At 35.1% G+C, this 6,559-nt stretch overlaps 1 protein-coding gene across 2 annotated transcripts in view; it reads left to right on the top strand.

Moving 5' to 3' along the window:
- Window positions 1-2,560: 2,560 nt before the first annotated feature.
- Window positions 2,561-6,559, top strand: part of CNTN6 (contactin 6) — a 304,375-nt gene continuing 300,376 nt past the window's right edge. Inside the window, exon 1 of one of the 2 annotated variants that reach the window (XM_059075379.2) lies at window positions 2,561-2,960. The gene's annotated coding sequence lies outside the window, so the exon portion shown is untranslated. Of the gene's footprint in view, window positions 2,970-6,559 lie in introns of both variants that reach the window. The other variant, XM_067043597.1, reaches the window with a different exon arrangement.

The raw sequence follows: 6,559 nt of genomic DNA, 5'->3' as shown, positions 1-6,559 counted from the left end.
ATAACTTGTATATTTTCTTTTAGAAGTTTTAAAGTTTTACTTTTAAGTCTGTGATCCATTTCAAATTTTACTTTTAGGTTTGTGATCCTTTTTTTGCATGTGTATGTATGGCGTGTCAAAGTTAATTTATTCCAAATAAATATCCATTTGTTTAAACACGGTTTATTGAAATATGATGCTTTTGTCATTGAATTATCTTGGCACCTTTGTCTAAAATCAATTGATCATATAAGTGTGGTTCTATTTTTAGACACTCTATTATGTTCTGTTGAACTATCCTGCCAATACTACACTGCTTTGATCACTTTAGGGTAGTAGTAAGTGGTAAAATCAGAGTATAATTTCTCCAATTTTGTTCTTTATCATTTTGATTTTACTTTTCTTAGCTATTTTCATTCTATAGAAATTTTATCATCACTTGACAACTGCCACAAGAAAACTAGCTGAGATTTTGATTAGAATTATTTCAAATCTAAAGACCTATTTGTAGACAACTGACCTCCTAAAAATATTGAGTTTTCTAGTCCATGAACATGGTATATTTCTTTACTTATTTAGGTCTTATTTGATTTCTCTCAGTACTCCTTTATAGTTTTTAGTGTACAGACCTTAATTTAAAACTATGATGCTGCCAGTGATTAAAGATTAGGAAAATGAGAAGGTACCAACAAAAGTTTCTGAGCAGGAACAGCTAGTGAGAGAGGGAACAGTGAGGAGAAAAAGCCAGTTAAATTGGATTCAAGGGAGAAAGAAAAGATGATTTGAAGACCATGAAGATAGACAATTCATTCAAGGTGCTTTAAAAAAGACAGAACTGGTGATTCTGAAAAGGGGGACAAGTAGCTGGAACAGTGTTTGAATATGTAAGAGAGCACAGTAACTAGAGCACAGTGGAGGACCTGGCCTGAGGAAGGAGCACGGTTCACCCACAGAAGCAGGAGTGAAGGCAGAGTCTATGGGTACAGGTGCAAGTGTGTAATTAGATGCAGTAGGAGGAGCTACTAGAGCCCTCTTCTGATTTTTATTCCCTTCTCAGGGAAAGAGGAAGTAAAGCAATTACCTGTCTTTGAATATGGGGCAGAAGCATTAGAGATTTGAGTCAAGGGGTGTTCTTTAAGGATTTTTTTTTTTTTTTTTGGCGGTACGTGGGCCTCTCACTGTTGTGGCCTCTCCTGTTGCGGAGCACAGGCTCCGGACGCACAGGCTCAGCGGCCATGGCTCACGCGCCCAGCCGCTCCGCGGCATGTGGGATCTTCCCGGACCGGGGCACGAACACGTGTTCCCCGCATCGGCAGGCGGATTCTCAACCACTGCGCCACCAGGGAAGCCCTAGGGGGTGTCCTTTAAACGAAATGAATTCCTCTTCATGGAAAAACTTAATACATTATGACTATTTTTCTCATACATCCTCAGAAAAATTCAGCATGTTGGAATTTTTATAAATAAACAACATTTTGATTTCAAAAGAGAGAGATGCCTTTAACTTAAAAAGTTTTGCGGAAAAAAAGGTTTTGTGGTTCAACTAAGACAAATATCCCTATAAAATAATTCTTCCAATTTGCCTCCCCATGAATTAAAAGAATAGTACAGACCATTTTGAGTTTACCTAGTGTTATGAAGCATTAACTCCTCTCTAAATCCTCCTATAATGTTTGTTAGACCCTGTGTAGAAATGAGGTATGTGACTGACATATTTACAGAAGAATATAATCATAGAAATCCATAGAATGTAGTCATAACACACAGTCATAGAAACCTTCTGGCTCATCAGATAAAAGAAAACTGAGTCTGAAAGATACCATATTTGATTTGTGGATTTCATCTTCCCAGTATCTATTTACTTTAAGATGTAAAAAGTGCACGTTCTTTTTATTACAACATGAAAATAAGTCCAAGCAATTTTTCTGCTCTCATGTTGTAGCCATTTGTGTATCTGTTGGTGTCTCTGCATGCAGGGGGTCTTCCTATTTCTTAGCTTTTATTCAACAAGCTGTTACTGCCTTCAAAAGCAATAGTAAAACTCAAACATATTAAAAAGTTTAGTTGAATGGCTGGATGTGAAACACAAACAGCATTCTTTTCCTTACAGAGTTGTTTTGCAAACACATATACAGTGGCTCTCGGCCTCAGGAGATTATACATATGTAACCTGAGAGAGCAGCTATACTCTTTTGGCCTTTACTTTCTTTATGTGCTTACCTGTCTTTTAGAAGCCTCATGCACGTATTTTAAAAATATGGTTTAGAAAGGATTCAGTGACAGTGCATAAGATCCTTGAGTTTTATTTCCCTTTTCTCTTCACCCTAACGAGTCGCAGGAGCTATAGGCATGAAAGCTATAAGAAAGCTTACGTTTGAATATAGTCTAAATTAGGGCAGACCCTTGACCAGCTTAATCTTTGCTTGCAAATGACAATACAGTGAAACCAGAGGGAGAAAAAAATTTACTTCTTTTCCTGTTGGAAACCGAATAAGTAGTTAGCCTGACCCAGTTTTCAATAAGAGAGATTTTCTGATGACCCAACAGGAGTGACTATCTCCAGTCAAAAAAAGGGGAGGGTGAATTTAATCTTTCATGCCACTGAATGGCAGCTGCTTTCAGCATTCTCTGATTCTGTGAAGGATGATGAAGATAGAACTGGTTTTTCAATGTAGGGAGAATTTTCCTTTTGAATATTCCAAACGGGAGATTTGCACATGTGTCTCAAGAACTAATTGTCTAGGTTCCGTCAGGAATGCAGCAGGAGAGGCGCGTGTTTTATGCTTAAGACCAGAGAAGAGACACGCAGTACTCAGTGGATAAAAGGCTTGCGGTCCCAGCTGGGAAAAAGAGTCCCATTATCTCCCAGCTGCATAGACATTCCATACGGCTTGGTTCTGCCTGGATGCACAGCATGCCTGGCTGAGAGCTTGAAACAGAGTTCTGCAGAAAAATTGTAAAGATCCCGAGACATTTCCCTGGTAAGATCTGTAAGTACAAAATTGTGCTGTCTGCTGCAATGAGAATATTGCTGGGCAAGCTGCAGCTTTCCTTCCTTTCAATGTCTTTGTATTAGCATAACAGGTAAAATCTGGGGTTGGGGGAGAAGTCTCTGCTTTATTTATGCTGTGTTTCTATGATGCTGATGCTTAAAATACATTTATTCCTGTGAAAGAAAATGTATTGAATCTGTATTCGGAGGAGCTTAGGATCAAACCAGGGAAAGAGACTACAGGTATATTTTTCAGTGGTTTCACTAGTCGTTGCTGCAGTAAAACTAATGGGCAAGATGGGATGACACTGCTAATTCTGGTACTTTCAGATGGCTTCACGCCCTTTCTGTAATGGCAAATGGGAAAATGTGATTGCTAAATTTTTTTCATCAAAGGGTAAAGGGGTGGGGTTTACAGTGTCCAACGGATGATTTAAAGGAATGTTTATGAAAAGTTTCCTGGGAGAGGGTTTTAGTTAGGGGAAGAAAGCAAGACTGGATGTCACATGAGCTCACCAAATTTATCTGGTATTTTGCCTCTTATGTAGCTTCTAGATAATAGCTTCTGGAGTTTCCATTTATAATAGTTAAGCTTGTCAGTGTTAAGGTATGTATAATACTTTATGGAAAGTTTCAAAAGTTGATGACTTGGGAATAAAACTTTTAAGAGCTCTGAGATTAGCCACATATAACCCATTACATTAATGGAATATTGTCAACATTGGGGGTTTGGGGGGAAATTGGAATTCATAGTTTTGCTTCTCCAATTGTAAACTACTTATGTTTAAATAATCAGCATCCTGACTACGTCTTCTGAGTAACATTCACAGAATGACTAATAGAAGAGGAAAAAGTAGGGAGAACAGTAGAATTACACAGAATCAATTCGGAAAATGAGGTATTCATAATCTTATGTAAAGTGGCAATGTTTTTCAAAGGTCTTCATTAAAAAAAGAAGCCATATGTTGAATGTTGAACTGCTTGTTTTGAACAATTTTCATTTGCTCCATGGGTTTGTTTATCATCTTTTTTTGATTATTGTTTTTAAAGACTACCAGTTTATGTGCATTGTATTTGATTAAAAAAAAAAAAAGAGACATTTAAGCACACTCTCCCTTGACCCTCCCTTCTTTCACACGTGTAAACCTACACAGATTCACAAAACAAACAGATACATACAAAAATACTGACAAGATTTGTATAACACACAGAAATACAGAGTGATTTTATCTTTGATGCTTCAGTGATTTTTTTTTTTAAAGCAACAACATGGCTATGTAGTCCAAAGATTTCAAATATATAAATCTGCAAACTTTTATATTAGGCTTTATATGAGGTTATATAAATGCATAACTAATCACATCTTAGCAAAAAAAAAAAAAAAAAAAGCCCGTCAACTACTGTGCATTACTTCTTTGAACATTTCTAGTGAAGCACCAGAATAGTTTTTTTTTTAATTCTCCATGTAACTTTCCTTAATAAAAAGGAATTTACATTGTCATTTAGAAAATTATTACATATTTGGTCCAAACGTAGACAAAACAAATTAATTATCTTGTAAAAAGCATGTGAGGTATATTGTTTGTATACTTTATTTTTCTGACAAATACAATATTCAGTAGTACAAAAGTAAATTTGTACCTTTTAAATTATTTTAGTGGAGGAAGGTTATGAAATTATTCATTTATGTATCTAACGTCATGTTATTTAGAATGCAGTAGCATAAGCTATACTCATTAAAAATAACTCAAACATAATTATAAGTTTGAAAAAGAAATCTCAACACTCATAAATAACAACCATGAAATTTAAAGACTATCATTGGAGACATCCAATGCCGATGCCTAAATAAGAAAGAGAAAGACTTTGGTAAGAGCGATTTCTTACTGTACATATTTAATTTTTTTTTTTTACAAATAAGAAGTATTTAAATAACATGATTGATGATTGATTGATAGATATTTTTAAAAGGATAAGATTTTATCCTACTCTTTAAAAAAGGTAGTGAATTTAATTTTAGATTTGGATTAAGCAGAAAAAAAAGGAGTTGATATGAAACTGAAAAAATGACTAAATTTTGGGTATTCATTTCTTTGCAACAGAGAGATTAGCTCCAGAAAAATTACCTTAGAGTTAAGAACAACAATTATGAAAATGTTAATAGTTTCAACTCATTTTTAGAATGCATGTTTAACTATTAAATAATCTCTTATAAGTTCTTGTTGTGATAAAGAAATTAGCACATATACTTTATGAGTATCTCCCTTACACATACCACCTGAATTTTAATTATATTATCAGTTTTACATTACCGAGATTTACAGTATTTACATCCTGGCTTAATTACTACAGTCTTGGTTTGGACTTATTTCAAATTTGAAAGGATTCAGTCCTTACCAATTGCTCAATTCACCATTCCTGTATTCTTTATTGTGAATTATTTCTCAGGTTGTTGGAGGTCACTGTTAAGTAGTACCCCTCCACCAAGGAAACTCATATATGCTGTATTTTCTCTGTGCTTAGACTGTTTCTTCCATTTGCCTTATACATGAAAGACAAGTTATCTTTCTTGAATCAAACTTATTATTTCCTTCAGAAATTTGTAAATATTTATAAACAAAGCTGAGGACACTTCCCATATTGAATGGTGCTGCCCAGTGGTTTTTAGATATGTTTGAAATTTTCATCCTTGTATATAACTTGCTTTTATTGTGATGGATGTCCACATGATTCTTGTTTGTCTGTTTGTGTTTGCCAGAATATGTTCTGAAGTTGGTCGGTCTTCATCAACTTTGCTTGAATATGGTGTACTCCATTGATTTGAGGTTCTTTTATTTCAAAATTTTTTGTTGTTATACTATATATTTAATTTTTTCCCAGAGAACGGGGAGATTGTTTTTATATTGCTTCTTTTCTTCAGGATCACCAATTATGGGCATGTTGCATCTCATTTGTCTGTCTTCAATATCTATCATATTATCCAAATTATTTTTAGTTTTATACCTTTTCAGTTCACTTTGATTTTCTTTTAAAAAATATATGCAGACGATATTAAATCTATGTAAGAGTAACTGTCTAATCACTTTCCACAAGCTGGGGCTGATTCTTCTTGAGATTTATGTTTTTTAACTGCATTTCCCTTTGTTCCCCCCACCCCACGATCTGCTTTTCCTTTCAAAATATATGCATGAAATATGAATAAGCAGAGCACAGATGATTTTTAGGGCACTGAAACAATTTTCTATACTATAATAGTAGATACATGTCATTATATATTTGTCATAACCCACAGAATGTACAACATCAAGAATGAACCCTAATATGAACTGTGGGCTTGGGGTGATGGTAATGTAACAATATAGGTTCACCAATTGTAACAAATTGTAGAGCCATGTATCACTGTGGTGGGGATGCTGACAGTTGGGGGGGCTGTTCACATGTGTGGGCAGGGTGTATAAGCTAGCGGGTTTGGGGGCAAACTGCATTCTCCTAAAAGTAAGAGAAGGAGAAAGTAACTGTCACTTTTCCCTGATGAACCCTCCCTTAGGTCCATGTTTCTTCAGACTTTGGCAGTGATGGAAATGTGCT

This window comes from Kogia breviceps, chromosome 10 (genome assembly GCF_026419965.1).
Source record: "Kogia breviceps isolate mKogBre1 chromosome 10, mKogBre1 haplotype 1, whole genome shotgun sequence".
Taxonomy (NCBI): Eukaryota; Metazoa; Chordata; class Mammalia; order Artiodactyla; family Physeteridae; genus Kogia; species Kogia breviceps.
This window is presented reverse-complemented; position numbering and strand designations above follow the sequence as displayed.